Here is a 21,568-nt window from a genome sequence, read left to right as displayed (position 1 = left end):
ACATCCGTTTGGAATATTAGCGAGCCTCCTAGATGCAACTTAGAGTGAGAATCTCTTTTGTGCTTTGTATGTTGAAATGTTGTAGGTCAGTAAAGACGTGTATTTGTTGTTGCATGAATGTGCTACAACAACCATGTGTCAGAGTTGTTCATTTTAGGCATGAAAATGATTATGAGCTTTCAAATAGTTAAATAGGGGAATAGCTGACAGTATAGTGATAGGAGAGACTGTGTTAGCTAGACAACTTTAGGAAAAACATTATATCCTTTTTGGGAGCCAAAATATTATAAAACCCGACCTCACTTGAAAGTGAACATCTCCTCAGTGAGATGGGACCCCTCAGAAGAGGGGCTACAAAACATCCCATTAACTGATGATCCCAAACTACTCTTCCTGCCCTCTGTCAGCCCTTACAATTTCATTACAATTTTAATACAAAATTGTAATAATAACGTTTTTCCAAAAAATGATGCAAAGCTTTGGTCTTTCTCTTCTTTGACTGAAAATTCTTTTAAAAATAGACCTCCTTTTTTTAGGCTCACAGCAAAATTGAACAGGTGGTATAGAAATTTCCCGTACACCTCCTGGGCCATTGGTATCTTTTGACAAACAAATGGTTTTAACACTGAAGTCCAGTTGGTCAATTTTTTCTTTGATGGCTAGTACTTTTTGTATCCTAAGAGATCTTTCCTACCCCCAAGGTCACAGAGATTTTCTTCTATATTTTTTTGAGAGCTTTACAGTGTTAGCTTCTAGATTCAGGTCTGTGATTTATTTGAGCTAATGTTTGCATACGGTGGTGGGAACTGCTTCTTGGTCTTGCCGGTGAACAGCGCTGGGATATCTGTAATATGCAGATAATGCCTCACGAGTTCATACTGATAGTTCTAAGCCACATCAAAACTACAGAGTGTTTTGTTTTGTTTGCTTGAGTTAACTTCTTCTCTATCACATCTTTTCTTTCTTCCACACGGAGCATCCCACTTACCGGGAACACACAGATGTTAGCATTCAAATATCCCATAATTAATCACTTATATGATCTCAGATGCCCAACAGCCATAATATTCACACAACCACCGCCAATTCTGATTACTGACCATAGATAAAAATGTTTTGACATATGCTTCCCTCTCCTGTCCCCACTGTTCTGTTGCTGTTTCCTGCAGCTCCATTGTCAGAACATGCAGCCAGTAGGTCTCTATGTACGTATACGTTCGATGGTCACCACGTCTGTGAATGCCCCTGTCCTTTCTTGATAGGAGCTCATTCTCCGCTAGATTTCTTCAGAAGGAATGATGGGGACAATATTTTCTGATTCCTGTGTGTGGATGACAGTTTGTGTCATCCTTATACCCTCTGTATTTGAAAATCGGCTTTCCTGCGTGTAAAACCTTTGGCTCACGTTTTCTCCTCTTGTGTGTCTTGACTAAGTTATTACATTTTCTGGTATAAATTGTTGATGTTGAAAGTTTTTTTTACAGCAGTTCGATTTTCTTTACCCATATAAGTCACATGCTCTTTGTCCCTAAGCTCCCAAAGGACTTTTTCTTTTTCTTAAAGTCTGTGGTTTTAGTTCTTAGGTGCACAGTGTGCTCTTTCAATATGAAGCTCCAGATAATTTTCTTTCAGGAAAGTGGTCTTGAATTATGGTTTTTAGTGTTTTTTTGTTTGTTTGTTTTGTGTGTGTTTGTGTGTGTGTGTGTGTGTGTGTGTGTTTAGTTCCTTGCTTTGGTTTTCTTTTTAAGGGTGTCCCATTATCCATATGTTGGATCTTCTTTTTTTATTTTTATTCGTCACTGCCTTTCAAATCTTCTTCGTCTCTTTATTTTTATTTTTAAAATGTATCTGCTTTTCATCTTTTGTTTCTCTTCAGGCATTTTCTCTGCTGCTGTTTGCAATTGTTTCTTCTAGTTCTTTTTTTTTTTTTAAAGATTTTATTTATTTGACAGAGATAGAGACAGCAAGCGAGAGAGGGAACACAAGCAGGAGGAGTGGGAGAGGAAGAAGCAGGCTCATAGCGGAGGAGCCTGATGTGGGGCTCGATCCCATAACGCCGGGATCACACCCTGAGCTGAAGGCAGATGCTTAACCGCTGTGCCACCCAGGCGCCCCTGTTTCTTCTAGTTCTGTCCTCATTTCTAAAATGATTTTTTCGTCTATTTTGAATTCTTGAGTTCTGTCTCCTAGTTATTTTTTGTTTTTTCTGAGATGCACTTTATATGTTTTTTTGTGCCTTGTATCATATTATTTATGACTTTTGGCTTTTTGAAAAATCGTAAGTTTCCATTTTGATCTATTTTTGTGAGTGTGTCTTTCTGGTATGCCTCATTGTCTGTGGGTTTATGATTATGTTCCTTATTCTCTTTTTTCTTATTTTTTTAAAAGTTATTTCTTTTTAAAAAAGATTTTATTTATTTATTTGGCAGAGAGAGAGAGCTAGCATAAGCAGGGGGAGTGGTAGAGGAAGAGGGAGAAGCAGGCTCCCCACCAAGCAGGGAGCCCGATGTGGGGCTTGATCCTAGGACCCTGGGATCATGACCTCGGCCGAAGGTAGATGCTTAACCAACTGAGCTATCCAGGCGCCCCTCTCTTTTTTCTTATGATAACAATATAGGATTGTCCCTGATAATTTTTGAATGTTCATTTGAATGTTAAGGTAGTTTTCCTGAACTTTTTCCAGGAGTTTTGGTTCAGATAACTCTTCTAACTTCACAGAGCTCCTTCTTCTGCTGTTTCCATGCAATATTTAAAAATATGGTGTCTGACTCTCCAAGTGTCCTGACTGCTCCTCCCCCTGACTTTTATCTTTCTATCACGTTCTTCCAGTATTACTCAGATTTCATTTCCCTTTTAATTAATTAATTCCTCTTCCTAATATACAGCTGGAAATGTATGGACCCCTGATTTTGAAATTCTTCCTAGGAATTTCGTAGACATTTCCGCAGGTGAGATGCCTGCAGATGTAACCAACAAAGAAGACATTGAAGACACCTGTGTTACCGTGTGTGTGACATTCCTTAAATGAGAAATGAGAAGACAGCTAGCCCTCCTACTAGGGAGGCAGCTTCTGCCGAGCTATGGGGCTAGTGGAACTTGGCTTGGGCTCTCACAGGAGATGGGAGGGTGGTCTAAGCACTGTCGTTTAGGCAAATGTCCGTTCTGAAGCCCACACGTGCTGGACTTGAGCTGTTCCGGGCTTTCTATTGACATAGGGATGAAAGTGCACTGTGACTCTCAAATGTTTGCCAGACTGATTAGGATGGTGGTGATTATGGCTCCATTCATCTCTGAGGCAAATACTGGGTGAGCATCTGTTACGGAAAGGCCTTGTGCCAGGGGCTGGGCTCTAGCAACAGACAAGACAGGCAGTGTGTGTGCTCAGGGGAATTCCAGTTCTCTTCTCCTGCTCACAGCCTCGAAACTTCATGCACATCAATAAAAATATCTCCAAGCCTCTAAAGTCACAATATCTGCCGTTGGGAACAATGACTCAGGGAGTTTAACCTTGTTGAAAGTAGAATCCGAACAGGAAGAAATTTGGGTTTCTCTCTCTTCAAAGGCACATACAAAGCAAACAAACAAAATGAAACAAAATATGGCTTTTGTGTCTCAGTTTCTGGTTTTAATTTTCCCCTGTGGGACCCAAATCAGATTTGAGTTTCTGAGGAAGTGTATCATGGTGGGAGTGGAGTTGGGATTTTGCACGGCATGGAACCCTCCCGTTTGCAGCCCTCGTCTGGAGTGGGCATTATCTTCTGCTTTTGCACAGATGTTTCTGTGACCTCCGGACTAGCCCATCGTTGAGGCCTGACTCTGTCATGAAACGTGATAAGCGAGGCCAGAGGGTCACTTTTATTGTTCAAGAGAATCTGAAAATTCCACAAGCAAAACATTTATTATCTGAGAACTCGTTGGCAGAATTTACAGCCCTTGGGGAAGACGGGAGGGTCATCAAAGTTCAGTATCTTGGTTTGCCTACAATTAGGGAATCAGGAGACTCCAAAATGGGATGAGTTTATAAAATTGTGTTCTCTGGGAGGTTTGTCTTGCCGAGTTGATTCAATTCACCAAGCGCCGTTCAGCTCCGTCTCTGTGTACCAGGCACCAGGCTGTGCCAAGGCCGTCCCAGCTTTTATTTATTTTTTTTTAAGATTTTTTATTTATTCATTTGAGAGAAAGCGTGAGCGCATGAGCAGGGGAGAGGGGAAGGGGAGGGGCAGAGGGAGAAGTAGACTCCCCACTGACCAGGGAGCCCAACGTGGGGCTCCATCCCAGGACCCTGGGATCATGACCTGAGCTGAAGGCAGATGCTTAACCGACTGAGCCACCCAGGTGCCCCTCAGTCCCAGCTTTTAAAGGCAGGCTGAGCGGGGGAGGAAACTAACATTTATTGGTCACTTTCCCTGGACCTGGTGGAGCCCCACCAGTCCTCACCGCACCCCCCAGGGAGGTATAGGTGAGGGAATGGGGGCTCCCAAGGGTTGTCCGAGGTCAGACTCGGTGAAGACAGGGCTGGGGCCAGGGCACTTGAGTCCATGGCCCCCACCTAGAAAAGGCATAGGCCCTGGGACCACCAGGCTCATCTCCATTCTCAGCTGTCCACGAAAGTGCTGAAACAAGTGAAAATCTCACAGCAGCTCACTTGTCTCTGGCTTGAAGGAATCTGAACAATCCAGTAGTTTTCATATGATTAAAATAAATCAAAGGCTGGGGCGGCACAGGAAAAGACTCGTTATCTGGCGTTGAGCATGGGTAGCTCTGTAGCAAAGGCAGAGAGAAAGACCTGCTGTTTTCAAGCGGCCAGGAGTAGGACTCCATTTGCATCCTGCAAACCTGCTTCTCCCTCCACCTGTCTCTATCCTTCGCTCTGGGCTTGTGGGGGCAGAGCTCTGTGTCCCCACCCTGCACCTCTCACATTTTCTTGGCTTCACCTGAGCCTGCCGTTTCCCACCAGGGGAGCCTGGCTCTGCCCTGGGCCCGTGTGCATGTTGGGAGGGAGACTGATCTAGTCCCGGCCTCTGGCCCGGAAAGAGTGTTTGCAGGGGCTCCAGTCTCCCCTTCAGCTGCGAGTCTGCATCTTGTGCATTCAGAGTGTAAGCTCGCCGCCAGTCCAGGCACCTGTCATCCCAGCTCACCCATCTCGAAGGTAGACCTACTCTCTCCCACCCTCCGTATTGAGAGTCCCAGCAGGGGGTTGGTCCTGTTCAGTCACCCACCCGCAGTGCCTGTATGATTATCTTACTATGGCCGTGAGATGGGAAGCTCTGTTGGCCAGGCCTGGGTCACGTGCCCACTCCCTTGGCCACGGTAGGGAATTGACAGGTGCACTAGAGTCCCAGGGATGGAGGGCAGGGTGGTTCAAGGGAGGAAGGACCTGTTTTAAGAAGCAATGGGAAGGCATGCAGGGCAAATAAAACAGCAGATGACCTTGCCGTCTGGTCTGAGGGTGTAGGATGGCGGGACCCTGGGCCTTCTCTGACATACTTGTTCAGCTGTGCCACTTCTGAATTCTGTCTGTACTCGCTTTGACTGGTTCTTTATCTTACCGTCCAGTGAGTGTTCTAGTACCTTGCCCACCTCCATGAAAGGTGCCAAAGTATAAACACATTCCCGGACACACAGGCAGACGTTGCCGTCTGGATTTCTCCCGTGGGGTCCCCGTGGCCTCCCCCTGGGCAGGCCTGGGAAGAGGCCTATCTCCCCATCTCTGTTTGCCTTCTTTCTGAACTTGGCTGAGTGTCAGATCCCAGGATTATGAATTCAGCCCCTACTAAGTGCCCAGTGATTTCCCATCTATTATACCCCCCTGAGCCTCAGGTTATGGCTGGGGAACCAAGGCTGAGAGAGGGAAGTGCCCGATGTCTGAGTTCCCTAGGGCTGCTGTCACCCAGCACCACAGATCAGATTGCTTAAAGAAACAGAAACACATTCTCATAGAATTCAGAAGGCCAGCAATCCAAAATCAAGCACTCAGCAGGTCTAGTTTCTCCAGAGGGCTGTGAGGGAGAATCCATTCGGTGCTTCTCTCCAAGCTTCCAGTTGTTGCCAGAAGAGATCATTTGCATTCCTGACCTTGTAAGATTTTATTTATTTATTTGAGAGAGAGAGTGCATAAGCAGGGGGAGGAGCAGAGGAAGAGGGAGAGGCAGACTTCCCACTGAGCAGGGGGCCCGATGGGACTCTATCCCAGGACCCGACGACAGGTGCTTCACCGACTGAGCCACCCAGGCACTCCCTGACCTTGCAGATGCTCGGATCCAGCCTCTGCCTCTGTGGTCACGTGGCTGTCCGCACGTGTGTCTTCACAACATCTTGTGAGGACAGCAGGCATGTTGGATTGGGGCCCAACCAACTCCAGTGTGACCTCATCTTAACTAGTGACATCTGCTGGGACCCTCACTCCAAATAAGGTCACATTCTAAGACACCTAATCCCCAAATTAGGGCTTCAAACTTAGCTTTTGGGGGGGGGGCACAATTCAACCCCTAACACCTATCGGGCAGTGAAGCCAGCCTCAAATCCAGAGCTTGCACTCTTCCTGCCTGAAGGTGCTGCTCATGATGATGGGCATTTTCAGGAGGCTGCTTTGTGCAGGCCGGGCCTTACGTTTTGCCATTTCAAAATCCCAACAGCCCTACAAGGTAGGCCCTTCGGGTCCATTTTACAGGTGAGGAATTTAAGGCGCGGCGAGGTGAAATGCTCAAAGGCACACAACTCCTTAGGAACAGAGCTGGGCTCTGAGCTGGTTTGCCTGATTTCATGTCCATTTTGCTCATGGCTCCACCGTGCTGAGTTAAGGGGCACCGTACAAGCATTGACTAGGCGCATGGGAAGTCCGGGCGGACAGAGACCACTGCTGCCCACAGGTGGTTGGAGTAGGGCTGGCAGATGGGGAAAAGTCTGGAAATCCTTCCTGGAGGAAGTGACATTTTAGGTGGGCCCAGAAGGATCAGATTTAGTTGTGCAGAGGTGATGGGGAAGGATGTTTTTGGACGAGGCATGGAGCGAGACTTAAAGGCAGGAAAGTATTTGGGGGAACAAAGGGATAGTTCGGTCTGTCTGGTCCAGAGCCCACATTTTCCCGTGGGTACAAAAGGAGATAGGATCTCGTTAACTGGGAATGCAAATGGGTATTCATATTGACCCTCCAGGACCCTCTTGTTCTGGTGGAAATCATTTCCCAAGCTGCTTTTTCCCCCAGGAGCAGGGCACATCCCAAGGACGCAGTAGAAGGCGAGGGGGGCCCATTGCCCTTCTCCTTCGCACACACCCCGGCCCACCCCATCCAAGCCCAGAAACCAGAGAGCTGCGAAGGCGCCTGTTCATTCTGGTCCCCAGAAGGACCAGCCGAGATCTGTTCCAATCCACCTGCGTGGAAAGGTTTCCAGTGTGTGTATCCGGTTGCCATGGGTTTGCTTTCTGCGTCAGGCACTCTGTCTGTCAGACATGACAATTGAATAATATTTTTATTTTTAGGCATGGGTCACCAAGTCTTTTCATTCCACTGCCAGGCTCGCCTCCGCACTAGAGCCCCAGGGAATGGGGCCTCCGGGCGCCTGGGACGTGAATGGCTACAGCAGGAAGCAGGGTGGGCAGTGTTGGGCCCTAGCTGGACACTGTCCTGGGGGTAAGAAGACCCTGTCTCCGTGGGGGTCCATTTTGTGTCTCAGCGGAATGACGGTTGTTGATCTTGGCCAAGACCACGGTGCTGTCAGGCCCAAGGGGTAAAGTTGGCATGGTGGGAGGGCAGGTGGGCAGGCGGACCTGCTGTGGGTGGTGGGACGATGGCCACATGGTTGGTGGCCTGTGGCAATGGTGGCAGGGAGCAGGTGGCCACTCAGGCACGTAGTCAGGATCAGCAGAGAACCACGGATGCCCAAAGGTGGGGTGTAGGCTTTAAGTGGAGGCAGGAATGAGTTCTCAAAGGTCTAAGCAAAGTGGAGGGCATTCAGAAGCAGGACCCTCATAAGAGGGGCTGCATACAAGTCAGGCAGGACCTGTGGACAGAGCTCTTGCTGACATTCAGGGCTGACTGTTCCTTGTGGGGTCCATCCTGTGCACTGTGGGGTGCTCGGCGGCATCCCGAGCCTTGACCTCCTAGATGCCATCACACTCCCTCCCCAGTTGTGACCACTGAAAATGTCTGCAGACATCACCAGGCGCCTCCGGGGCAGTGGGCCGAGCTGTCTCTGGCTGGGGCTTAGCGTGATCTGGAGGCTGAAGGGCTTGGGGTTGGGGGCAGACGCAAAGATCCAGTTACTGGGACAATTGGCCACCTCAGCTGGCCCTACGCTGGTGAGGGCGTCTGGGGGCAAACAACCCAAGTCAATCCCAGCTAACATTCCTCAGAGGCACCGCGGAGGAAGGATACGACAGAGGTAGCGGGCACCCCTCAGAAATACCGAAGGCTGGAAGATCTGGCTTAGAAATGGGTGGGGACCCAGGCGGCCTCAGTTTCCTCATCTGTGTAATGGGGGTGATAATTGTTGCCGCCTCACGGGAGTGATGGGCGGTTATGTGCGGGGGTGAGCACACACCCGACATATGGTGAGGGCCACATGAGAACCAGCCCGTGTGACCATCCCTCGTGGCACTCATGTCACTTACCTGTTCGTGACCTGGCCATTGCCCCCCGCCCCACCTCCACGTCTTGTCTGCCTCCGCCCTGCCCCCACACTCCTGTCATCCCCAGGCACCTGAACGCCTTTCAGATGCCAGACCATTTCGGGTCCCCCCCACTCGGCTGAAGGGATGTTCCCTTTGTTTCAAGGTTCTGCCGACGTCATCTTTAAAGAGTTCGGATGGAGAATGAGTCTGGCGCCTTGAAGCGGAACGCCCCCTAGAAACAGATCTCAGACCAGGTGATGACGTGCTACCTGCTGGGGAGCTTTCCCGAGAGGTGATCCAGGGCCACCGACCGTTTTATGGGCAGGAGGACACCAAGAAGGGGGACAGCGGGGGCCCAGGCAGGGAAAGGTTTGGCAGGCGGCGGGGTGCAGCTTTCATGCACCACCAGACAAGGGGGGAAGTAAAACGGCTCCCTCACTCCTGCTTTGGGAAAGGTCTAGGCAAAGGGGAGTGAGTCACACAGAGACAGCTCCGCGTATTCCCTGAAACTCACTGTATGGGGAGCCACCCACAGTGCCGCTGTCACCGCGCACCCCCGGCTGTGGGGCCATCCTCGAAGGGTGCCTCACAGCAAACAGGTGACATTCTTCACGTCGGAGCCATTCGTGGTGCCCGAGGCCATGGACAGGGAGCTGTCACGCTTGTCCCCGGGGAGCACCGCGCGTGGGTGAGGACAGATGGCTTCTCTTCAGGCCCGACTGTGGGAGGCCGGCCTTGGGGTGAGGGCCCCGCGGTGGCCGCTTCAGCCGGGGAGGCGTGGGACGTCAGGCCTGTGTTTACTTAAGCCCGCTTCGTATTCATCTGGACTCGAAGTCGTTACGCAAAGAGGAGTCTCCGTGGGTAATGAAACAGTTATGCTTCTATAACCGCAAGGTCCATTTTAGGAAAGGACACCGACTTCACTGTTCCCCAGACGCATCTCACCTCTGCCTGGAGCAGGCCCAGCTGCAAGTGGGCCCAGAGCATCACGGACCAGTGGTGGCCCCAGGGAGGAGTGACCCCCAGAATGTCAGGCAGAAGGTGAAGCTTTGTGGAGCCAGGCCTGACCGCAGCGGGCAGCGTGTGGGGACTGACCGAGCGCTTGTCTTTGGCCGGCACGACGCTTGGGGCCGAGCTGGGGCTCCACGTCCAACTAGCAAACTTATTTCCCCGAGCCTCTCTTCCCTCGTCTGTCGAACAGGCACGAGGATCTCTGCCTTACGGGAGGCTGCGAAGCTGAAATGAGAGAATGAGTGCTAGTGGTTCCCAGACGTGACGGTGCCCAAGAGTCAGGGGAGAGATGGTTAAAACGCAGATTCTCAGGCCCCTCCGGTTTTTCTGATGAAGTGACACTACGCTGGGATGCTGGCACGTTGTGACAAGCTTCTAGGAGATTCTCACCTGAGAATGCCGATAAGAAACACTGGTGTCTCCAAAGCGCTTAGTACTGAGCGCAGCACACCGCGGGCCTCCCGTCCACGAATTGCTCTATTTATTCTATACCAGTTACGTGTCGCAGTGACTGTGCCTCATGACAGACCATCCCCAGATCGAGCCGCTCGGAGGAATCATCGTTTGTTGAGTTCATGAAGATGCATGTCAGCAATTTGGGCTCAGTAGGGCGGCTCTTCGGTTTGGCTCCGTCACAGGTCCGTCACCAGCTGGCGGTCCTCTAGAGCCGTGGCAGCCCCTGGGTCACGGGACTGCCCTCCTCCAGCCGCTAGCCTCAGCGTGTCCTCATGGAGGTGGTGGAGGTTCAAACACGCCCAGACTTCTGCTCACCGTCACCTTTGCTGCCAACCCAATGGTCAAAATAAGTCACCCGGCTGAGCCCAGCACCGAGGCGTGGGGGGCAACTCACCCAGACAGGCAGGGTCCTGATTAGTGACCTGCCCGAGGAGGGGAGGCCAGAGAGAGGAATGAATTAAGGTAATCGATCCCTCTCTCACGTGTGTCCTTGTGGAGAGACAGAGCTGCACCTTCTTGGTCTACCAGATTTGTTTCAGTGAGCATGCGTTACATTTTAAATAAAAAATCTTAGTTCTTTCCCTGTCCCCACAGCACATCAGAGCGGTGGTGGTGATAGAAACAAGAACGATGATGATTTCTGAGCACGTGCCAGGCACGTGCTAAGTGCTTTTGAATATTAGCTCATTTAATGCCCACGGTGACCCTAGGAGAGGGTGTATTAGTTTCCTATTGCTTCTGGAACAAACAGCCACACACCTGGGGGCTCAAAATAACAAAGATTTGTTATCTTAATGAGATTAATAAGAAGTCTGGGGCACCTGGAAGGCTCAGTCGGTTAAGCGTCTGCCTCTGGCTCAGGTCACGATCTCAGGGTTCTGAGATCGAGCCCCACGTTGGGCTCCCTGCTCAGCGGGGAGTCTCTTTGTCCTTCTCCTTCTGTCCTTTCCCCTGGCTTGTGTTCTCTTTCTCTCTCTCTGTCTCAAATAAATAAATAAAATCCTTTAAAAAAAAGTTTAATAAGACGTCTGAAATGGGGCTAAAATCAAGGTGTTGGCAGGGCTGTGTTCTTTCTAGAGGTTCTAGGAGAGGATTCATTCCTTGCCTTTTCCAGCTTCTAGGGGCCATGTGCACCCCCTTGGCTTGTGACTGCCTTCTAGCAATGGGGATAAAAGGATAGATGGACAGATGGACAGATGGATGGACAGAGGATGGGTGGATGGATGGATGGACAGATGGGCAGATGGATGGACAGATGGATGAATGACAGAGAGATGGATGGATGGATACATGGATGGATGGTCAGATGGACAGATGGATGGACAGGATGGATGGATGGATAGATGGATGGATGGATGGACAGATGGATGAATGCATGACAGAGAGATGGATGGATGGATACATGGATGGATGGGCAGATGGATAGATGGATGGACGGACGGATGGATAGATGGATGGATACACACCAGAAAGTCTTGTCTCCCAAGGTCTCATCTTCATGGCTGAGACAACTGAAAAGCATCTTTGTCACCCGCGTCTCCAGAACTGTCGTTTCTTCTCTCTCCATCAGCATCAGGACACTTCCCACTTGGCTTCGTGGGTGAGAGCCCTTCTCTTCCCAAACCTCCCACAGAACCAGTCCCCTCTGGTTGTGAGAAAATAAGCATGTTGCTAAATCACCAGCAATGTCGGGCAGGGAACCTTAAACAAAGAGATTAGTTCTGCTTTTATTTGTTGGTACAGTGGAGAGCATGAAATATTTAACAGCATTGTAATGCAGAACAGATGGGAAAGATACTGCCTTCCAGGACCTCTCCTCTCCCACCTTCCACCAACGGCCAAAACCAGGCGGCCCTTGAGCACAATTTATGGGCTGGAAGGCAGCCAAGGGACTGCTTGCCCAGAAGCGTCGGGTACCAGCCCAGTACCGATAACGCTTACTGGGTTATTCACTGAAGAAGATCCGGTTACAATCTTTTGCACGCTGGGAATGTCGCAGTGAACTTAGATGCTACATCGGGGTCAAGTCTGCTCAGCTTTACGTGGTTATCAGTGATCAGGAAGTCTTTTTCCTCTCGCGCTGATTGTCATGGAATTTCCACCCACAAAACCAGAAAGCTTGAAAAATCACCAAGGAGGAAACTTGGATTGGGTTGTATGCTGTGCAATCTTGGGCAAGTCTGTAACCTCTCTGAACCCATGTCTTCAGCTGCATGAAGAAAGAGAAGAGCCAGCTGGCAGCCACTGTGAAGCTTGAGTTGAGACACTGTGTATAAAAGCTGCTAATAGGCACACAGTAGGTGCTCAAACTGCTCTCAGACCCGGCTTTGAACTATGGGTCCTGAGAAACATATCACATGCACACGGTCTCCGGATCTGCATGCCACATGGAATTTTAGAATTGTAAACCGAAAGAAATCTTGGGGGTTAGACTAAAGGGTGCAAAGCAAAGGCCCGTGGACCACATCCACCCTAAGGGCACACACACACACGCACACACACACTCACACGCAGAGTTCGCACAGGTACTTTTTATTATTCAAATTACTTGCCACTAAAAAGAAAAACAATTTTTTTTAAGATTTTATTTATTTGACAGAGAGACAGCCACAGAGAGAGGGAACACAAGCAGGGGGAGTGGGAGAGGAAGAGGCAGGCTCACAGTGGAGGAGCCTGATGTGGGGCTCAATCCCAGGCCCCTGGGATCACGCCCTGAGCCGAAGGCAGACGCTTAACGACTGAGCCACCCAGGCGCCCCAAGAAAAACAATTTTTAATATTAAAATCTGAAATCTTGTGTGATCTCAGAATTGTCAGAGGCAGTAACCCAAAACTCACACACCCACAGGGCAATGACCAGCAGGGCCCCCCCAAACCTTTTTTCATGACATGGGGTCGTCTCTCATTTGCGTTTCCTGGCTCCATTCTGTAAGGATGTGAGTTTGTGAGCCCCGAAAGAGGGCAATCCTCTCACTTTTCAAGACAAATAAGGCTAAGAGAAGGGATCCAAATACGCCCCTCCCCCCACCGCTGCCCCGGTCGTCACCAAGAGATCTTGGAGCTCTTTGCTTACTTAGTTCAAGCCTCGGAGTCCTTCTTAACCCAGCGCTTGGGGCAGTGATGCAGGCGAACCTATCAGGTACCTCTGGGCTGAGTGATTTTGTGCCACATTTGGCAGCCCTGCTGCTGTCCTCACCTTGAGGCTTTGTTCCTTCTTCGGTACCCAATAAATAGTCTTGGGGGTTGGAGACAATAATGCCTTTGACATCTATTGTAAGAACCAAATGAAATAAGTACCTAGCAAACTGACTATTACGTTATCACGTTATTAAGCCCAGTATGCATTACTCATAAAATAAATGGCTCTCTCCCTGACATCCCCCCAACTCCTGGGTAAACTCGGGTTTTGATACATGGGAAAATGTAGCTTGTGGGAGGTGTGCTGGCAACCCAGACTGCACATTTTGTGTTTGGCCCCCTGGGCCTTTGGTCAGGGTTGGACATGCCTTTCAGCACAAACATGATTGTAAGAAGATGTTTCTTTAATGAAATGCAATCTTTCTTTATGGCCCCGCATTACTGACCCCCTCCCTGACCCTGAAAGGCAAGACTTGCCTCGTATTCAGAGGCCGGCTTGGGTTGCTCCGGGCCCCACCTTCTCCTGACCTCGCCCATCAAAAGGCTCATTAACCCACACAACAGCCTTTTTCTTTTCAAGCTCAGTTAAAAAATAGAGAAAGAGAGAGATGTCCATTCTCTTCTCCTTGCCCACAGTAATCCTCAAATTATGCACAATATCCGGAATAGAAAAATGGCCCCAAATTTAATTTTCTGGTTTCTGAAGAGACTTAATCAGGCCAAGAGTCTAGGAGGGAACCCCCAGGGATGTGCCCCAGAATGCTGGTGGGGCTCCCAGTCTAACACCCCAGGAAACACAGTCACAAAGGCTGGACAGCGAGCCATGCATGTGTGTGTGTGTGTCTGTGTGTGTGTGTGTGTGTGTGTGTGGTTTGCAGGGAAGGTAGTTGCGGGTGGTGTGTGTGTCTATAGGTGTGCATCTGTGTGTGGGGGGGGGCGGGTGTCCACATGACTCTGGGTGCGTCCGTGTGTTGTATGTGAGGGGAGTGGGTGTGTTTGCATCTGATGTGAGCGCGCATGCGTGCAGGTGCGTCTGGGGTGCATGTGCAAGCAGGCGCGTGCATCTGTGGTGTGTAGGGTGTGATGTGCGTGTGCACCTGCCTGGCTCATCACGCGTGGCCCCGGCACGAGGGGAGAGCCTGTGTGTTGTTGTCTCTGCATGTTCCTCGTGGTTACGTGCAGGATAGTTTAGAGAGGATCGAGGCCACTGTGGGAATTCTCCAGAGCAATTCACATTCAACCCTCCACTTGACAGCGAGGGACGTGGGGAAGCAGAGCGGGCACTTGAGTTACCTGGAGACACAGAGGGAGTTGGTGGCCATTGCTGGGGCTGGAAGCAATTTTCTCCTGACGCCCAGTCCAACGGGCTTTCTCCCTTTCTTCAGGGGGGGTCAGGGCCAGCCGACAGGGAACTGGTCTTCCAGAAGGATCTGGCTGGGATCCAGAGGTGAACAGCTTAGATACACCCAGTGTCTGGGTGGGGCGGGGCGTTGCGTTAAGCAGCATCCTTGAGCAGGGGTTGACAAATGCTTCTCTCTACGGCCAAACAGGAAATATTTCAGGGCTTGACAGGTTAAGAGGCAAAACTGAAGATGTTATGTAGGTACTTCTATAACCACTCGATATGTGACCATTGAAACATAGAACCATTTAAAAATTTAAAAAATCATGGTTATCTTCTTGGGCGATACAAAAATGGGTGGCAGCTGGATTTGGGCTGCTGGCCAGCCCAGTTCCCGGAGGATGTAAACATCAAAACAGATCTAGATTTATGGAACCAGAAACTGGGCCAAAGGCAAGAGGGTCAAAGCCAGGGGACGAGAGAAGAGAGCAGGAATCAAAGAGCTGCTATTGGAAGAGAAAGTGCAAACCGATAGTCACAAATTAGCCTGAGGGGGGTGGGCTGGGACAGGGGGAGGGCATGTCAGCGTCCCATGTGTAAGAAGCTCAATCACAGCCTGTTGGCAGAGAAGGGTCTCCCAGCGGTGCCCCGAGGAGTGGATGGACGGAAGTCCGTGGTGGTCAGGAGCCATGCCGGCCGAGAGGACCTCACTGTCTGCTTGTCCAGTCTTCCCATGCATGGGAACCTCACACTGCCTGATCCCAGTGTCATGTCCAGTTCTGGTTGAGTGCTCAGGCCTGAAGTCTTTGCCCATTGTCTCATTTGGTCACCCTGCGAGCTCCATCCCTAGCAGATTCACATCCCAGGGCACCCACACCTGCTGCACAGCCCGCCCTATAGCCTCACCTGGAAGTCCCCACAGCCAGTTGTCCTAGGAGTAAAGACTTTGAGCCTAGTTTCCACATGGCCTTGGATGATACGACGGAACCAGCCAGAAGGAGAGTCTTGCTGAAGGCTGGCGATGAAAAACAGCAGGGAAGGGAAGTCCCTCCAGGGGCCAACTTTGAGCTCTCCATTGGCAATCCATTTTTCCTAGGACAAGTGACTGGGGGTTCCGATCTCCATGGATGGTGGGCAGTGGCCAGCACTAGAAAGTAAGCTCCGTGAAGGCAGGAGCCTGGATTTGTGTTTTGTTCACCATTTTATCTATCGCTGACATACAGTAGGAGCTCAATAATATTCTTGACTTAAATATTCTTGACTTAAGGATGGTCAAGGGCTTGAAAAGTTCAAGTTGGGGATTGATCGCAAGGAGGTTTAGAGAAGAGGTTTGTGGGTAGACCTTTGGGAGTGGATCTCGTATGCAAGGGTAGTATGGGCGCTCAGCTCCCCCAAACCCGTCTATATAGAGGAGGCCCCTGAGAGTCGGATGGGCAATCACACAGCCTCCTTCCCCGGCCACCCCAGTGCCTGTTCACGGACAACATAGAAATGGTGGCGGGCACTGGGTGGGTAACCTTAACATTTAGTTTTCAGACTTCAGGACATCAAGTGAAGGCGGTGAATGAACTCAAAGGAAACTGACAGCAGGGAAGCGGGTGTACTGACGAGGGAGACACGTTGCTAAGTATGCACCTGTTTTTACTTGAGAGGGAGGTGCATTCCCCAGAGAGGGGACCGATTGTTTTCATTTGGAAGTTGAGATACAGAAATAGGGGTGTGCATGGATATTATGTAACCAAATGTGTGGACTATGCGGTGCTCCCTCATCACCCACTAAACCCCTTGCAAGATGCCCTCCTCTAATGCAGACAGGGTAAAGCTAAAGTGACATTTCCCGACTTCTTTGCTGCCGAGTTCCGGACGTGGGCTAGGTTTTGCCCGCCCAGAGTCTCCTGCACGGGCGTGCAGTATGGAAGGGAGGGACACGGGACAGCCTGATGTGGGGCACCTATGTGCTGCTGTGGGTGGCACTGGGGACAAGGAGAGACTCCTCGGGCACCAGCCGCAGCGGCTTCCTGGTCTGGCAGCTTTTCACAGAGTGGTCCTAGGGCTGGAGTTACTCCTGGAATCTCAGACTCGACGAGCTCCTTCGATCCTCCCAACAGTTTTGTGAGCCACCTGATATCCCGTGATTTATCTTTTTCTCCTTAAACGACTTAGAGTGGATTCCATTGTCTGCAACGGAACCCTGGCTGATTCTGGAATCCCCATCTGCAACAAGGATCCCCAGGACCCTGTAAGTGCCGAGGGGACACCCCAGGCCCCTCGCAGCAGCTGCAGGGCAGTCCTTTGGGATCAACCCAAGTGTCCTACGAACTCCAAGTTCAGATGGCTAAAATAAGACGTGTCGTTCAGAACCTGTCCAGCATGACCGAGGAGGCGGCTGGGAAGGAGCTGAGTGAATAGCTCCCAATCGCTCTGTGTTTACTCTGTGCCAAGTGCTGTGCAAGTCCCTTGCGTGTCCTGTCTCGTTGACCTCCCAACCACATCCCTTTGTGGTGAGTATCATTCCAGAACACTGAAGAACTTCCCCAAGGTCAGTACCTTGCCGATGTGGTTACTGGGAGCCACACATAGATCAGGCTGACTCCACACCTGCTTCTAGAACAGATCCGACCCCATTTTTAAGGGAGCAATTTAAGGGTGAGAGATCACCCTCACGATTTTCCCAAGGCCCAAAAAATCTATATTAATTTTTTTTTTAATTTGGAATCATTTTAGAAAAGATGCAAAAATAGCACACAGTTCCCAGGTACCATTCCCCCAGTTCCTCTGATGCTGACATCTTATATAACTGTGGGACACTTGTCAAAACCATGAAATTCGCACCAGTGCCATGTTATTAAGGAAACTAGAGACTTCATTTGTGTTGCATTGAGTTTTTCGATAACATCCCTTTACTGTTCCAGGATGCGATCCAGGATACCGAATTGCATTTAGCTTTTTTTTTTTTTTTAACTTCTCTTTTTGTCATCCCGTCACCTTATTCCAAAGCAAAAGGGCCTCAATTATTTGCACATGCTCAAGGACGGGAAACCCACCCTCGCATGTGAGAGAAACGGTCGCAGGACAATTTGGAGCAATTTCCCTTGATGTCCATTGGTAGCGGAGGCCTCCTGTTAGAAACTGGCAGCAGAAGGCCCCGGTGAAGACCCAGCGGGAGCTGGAAGCGGTGGCCAAGCAGGAGGCACGCCAAAACACTCCCGCCGTCCGGAATCCCCGCCACGGGAGCCCCAAGCAGGCTGGGGTCGCTCCCCTCGCACCTAATCGAAGGAAGCAGGGTGGAGAAAGGTCACCGCAGGAGCGGTAGGAGCCAGGGCTGGTGAGATGGTGACAGGAAGGGCCCAGGCCAAGTAGCTGAATAACGTGCTCACCCAGGGGTTTCCACGAAAGATGATGAATCTCTCCAATTCGACGTGTCACGGGGGCTGGGAAGCCACAGATGAAAACAGAGGGAAGGTAATTACTTCCATAGCAGGGCTGGTTATGGAGGGAAAAAAAAAATCACACAGTCGTAAAAATGACTTGGGGCGCCTGGGTGACTCAGTTGGTTCAGTGTCTGACTCTTGGTTTCAGCTCAGGGCATGATCTCGGGGTTGTGAGGTCAAGCCCCGCATTGGGCTCCTTGCTGGGCATGAAGTCTGCTTAAGATTCTCTCTCTGCAGGGGCGCCTGGGCGGCACAGTGGTTAAGCGTCTGCCTTCGGCTCAGGGCGTGATCCCGGCGTTCTGGGATCGAGCCCCACATCAGGCTCCTCTGCTGGGAGCCTGCTTCTTCCTCTCCCACTCCCCCTGCTTGTGTTCCCCCTCTCGCTGGCTGTCTCTATCTCTGTCAAATAAATAAATAAAATCTTAAAAAAAAAAAAAGTTTACAATAAGTGAAACACAATTTAAAAAAAAAAAAAGATTCTCTCTCTGCCTCTCCTGTTGCCCTTTCCCCTCCTCTTTCTCTCTCTTTCTTGCTGTCTCTTAAAAAAAATGACTTAGGGGCACCTGGGTGGCTTAGCCGTTAAGCGTCTGCCCTTGGCTCAGGTCATGATCCCAGGGACCTGGGATCGAGCCCTGCATCGGGCTCCCTGCTCAGCAGGAAGCCTGCTTCTCCCTCTCCCACTCCCCCTGCTTGTGTTCCCTCTGTTGCTGTCTCTGTCAAATAAATAAATAAAATCTTTAAAAAAAAAAAAGAAGACTTAATCACCCAGTCAGGATTAGGAGAGCTCCGTAAAGTTTTAGAAACTCTGGTTTTCCCGCTGAGATGTTTTACCACCGAAGTGCCTGACCCAGGGTTTGATGCCTGTGTTGTAGAGACAAACGTGTACACCCCACGGTCACTATCGACGATGCATGGCGTACTCTCACCTGCTCCAGATTTCGGCTTTTCAGAATCCGCTACACAGGCCAACAGCAGGACCTACATACGCCTAAAGGGCAGAGTACCCCAGGGGACGGAGTTCCATCTTTCTTCACCGCATATGTTTTGTTTGGGGGACAGCTAAATAGAAGTCGAGGAGCCCCCTTACCCCAGGCCCCAAGATTCACAAGGGTCTCTTCGTGGACCCTGGACACTTCTCTAAGACATTAGCCAGTGGGGCCCAGGGTCCCTGGTGGACTCACTTCTTTCAGTACATTCCTTGCAGCGAACAAACACTACTCTTGCTATAGTCCGACAGTAGAAACTCGTTCTGGTCCTTCGGCACCAGCCACTATCAGCTGGGGCACTGGGGACTTCACTGGTTCCCTTGCTGTGAAGGCCGGTCTGTGGAAACCAAGGACCCCCTCCTTTTTTATTTTTATTTTTTTAAGATTTTATTTATTTATTTGACAGAGGGAGAGATAGGCAGCGAGAGAGGGAACACAAGCAGGGGGAGTGGGAGAGGAAGAAGCAGGCTCCCAGCAGAGCAGGGAGCCCGATGCGGGGCTCGATCCCAGGCCCCTGGGATCATACCCTGAGCCAAAGGCAGATGCTTAACGACTGAGCCACCCAGGCGCCCCCCAAGGACCCCCTTCTAACAGAGCAGCCTCTCCCATCTAAGTCAGAGACTCAGAGAGCGATCGGAATGGTGTTGAGCTCCAGGGCACGTGCCATGGAACGGGTTCCTGCATCTAGAAGATTCTAGGTGCTTCTCACTCACAATGCTGGATACCACTTAGACTGACATAGAGTCTAAAGCCTGGTCTCAACCTTTTACCAGCCACTGAAGGAGTGAGGGATCACAGACACATTTTTCTCACCAGAGAGGTCCTTCTCTCCTCTCAATAAGTGATGAGGGTTTCTTCAGATAACAGACCAGGGAAAGTTTTAGAAGCATTTTTGAAGTTAACAGCAGATTTTTAAAATTTGGAGTTGGGAGGGGGTGGTAAATAACGCAAGAGGCAAAGCCTTTCTATTTAAAGCCTTCTCATGGAAAGTGTTCCAAACTGAAGTGTATACTTCATAAACAGAAGATTCTGGACACAAATTCCCCTTTTCTTGGCAAGGCAGAGCCATTGCTGGGAGGCCTCATTAACTGGCGGTGGGTCTGGGTTTCACCGATGGGTTCCTAGACCTCTCCTCGAATGGTATCCCCGCTTCTCCTTATCTGCGCCCTCTCTGGGGACAGCCCCCAGTGCCCTGTGGGTTCAGAAACCAGATCCCCAGACCTGATCACTGTTTGTTAAACAAACCATCAACATGGGGCTTGGATCCAAGGGGTGGGAGCAAAGTGCTGGGAGGGCCTTTTGTTATTTGCCTGGTGCCTGCCTCTGTTTTGGGCCATCTCTCCACTCAGTGCATTTGGAATTTTCAAAATCCACTTGGCCACCACCACCCCCTCCCGATTGCAGCCCACGAGCTCTGGGGAGATGTGGGCAATGTTGTGAGGATGCTTCCCAGGTGCCCCTGACATTCCTGCGGAGCTGAGAGCCGCTATTGCCCTGAGGTCAACCTCTGCATAAACCAGGCCTGCCTCTGCCCCGAAGCCAGAGTTTGAAGATCAGTCAGCCCTCGCCACCTACCCTCTTCCTCCTTGTAACCTCTTCAGACAAAACCCCTCGACTTCAGAAAGAGATTTTCCAAACCACACAGTGCTTCATAGACCAAAATAGAGATTTTTATTTCCAAACATAAAGCAGATACATTTTTAAACACAAAAAGCAACAACAAAAACATGAAGCCAGTCTTTGAGAACGCAGCTCCTTCCAGCTTGAACAACAGAAAGGGGCTGAGAACGTCAATGGGACTTTGAAACATAGTCCTGAGAAGAGACTAGAAGAGCCCCCGCGTCCCTCCCTCCTGAGCAGGGAAGGCTCTAGGCTGGTTGTGGACTTGATGTGAACCGAGATAAAGCACACATGTTCCAGGACACTCACTTGGCTCTGATACTGCTTGCCTTCCCAGAAAGCTTAATTTATTGCAAATGCATGTTTTACAGTCACAAATAATATGATGAGAGTGGATATGGTCCCCATGAATACTGTTTACATAACAACATTTTAAACAGTGAAGTTAGTTGGCTTTTGACGCCAAAACCCACTTACTTGGCATACACACACACACACCCCCATTCCACCAGGCCAGTCGCCTGGTCCACACTGCATTAACCAGACCAGGCCAGCGATATAAACAGCCGGTCAATGTCAGCTTGCAAAGATGGAACAGTTTTGCCCCCGAGGACTTGGCTGAGGGTAGAGAGATTGCAGGGATGTGGCGGAGGCCTCCAGGTGGGGCTCTGCAGAGGCCTGGACCCTTCCTTGGGAGAGGAGACAAGACACACTAATGAATCCATCAGGCTCACAGGCTTGGGAACAAGAGGGTTGGTCTCTTGGACTTGAAATGGAGGGGAAAGCATTCAGTCCTCCAAAGCTGGTACTGGAAACTTGCCATTTCTCCTGCCGCTGGCACCTTACGAACACCAGCGGCTTCTAAAACACAGAGACACAGACAGACACACAGAGCAAGAGACGTGGGTGCACCTAGGACCCCTCCAGCTAAGTCTTCTTTCACAAGCTGTCCTAAGAGAAAGAGCATCACCTCCA

At 50.3% G+C, this 21,568-nt stretch overlaps 1 long non-coding RNA gene across 1 annotated transcript; it reads right to left on the bottom strand.

Annotated features, from left to right (window-relative positions):
* Positions 1-12,801: 12,801 nt before the first annotated feature.
* LOC103669696 lies at positions 12,802-18,160 on the bottom strand. The gene is made up of 3 exons (XR_570380.2): positions 17,601-18,160; positions 14,508-14,750; positions 12,802-13,344 (listed from the first exon to the last, which is right to left on the bottom strand). It is a non-coding gene; the product is annotated as an uncharacterized LOC103669696 (long non-coding RNA).
* Positions 18,161-21,568: the final 3,408 nt, after the last annotated feature.

The sequence above is a fragment of the Ursus maritimus genome, unplaced genomic scaffold (genome assembly GCF_017311325.1).
Source record: "Ursus maritimus isolate PB19 unplaced genomic scaffold, ASM1731132v1 scaffold_25, whole genome shotgun sequence".
Taxonomy (NCBI): Eukaryota; Metazoa; Chordata; class Mammalia; order Carnivora; family Ursidae; genus Ursus; species Ursus maritimus.
This window is presented reverse-complemented; position numbering and strand designations above follow the sequence as displayed.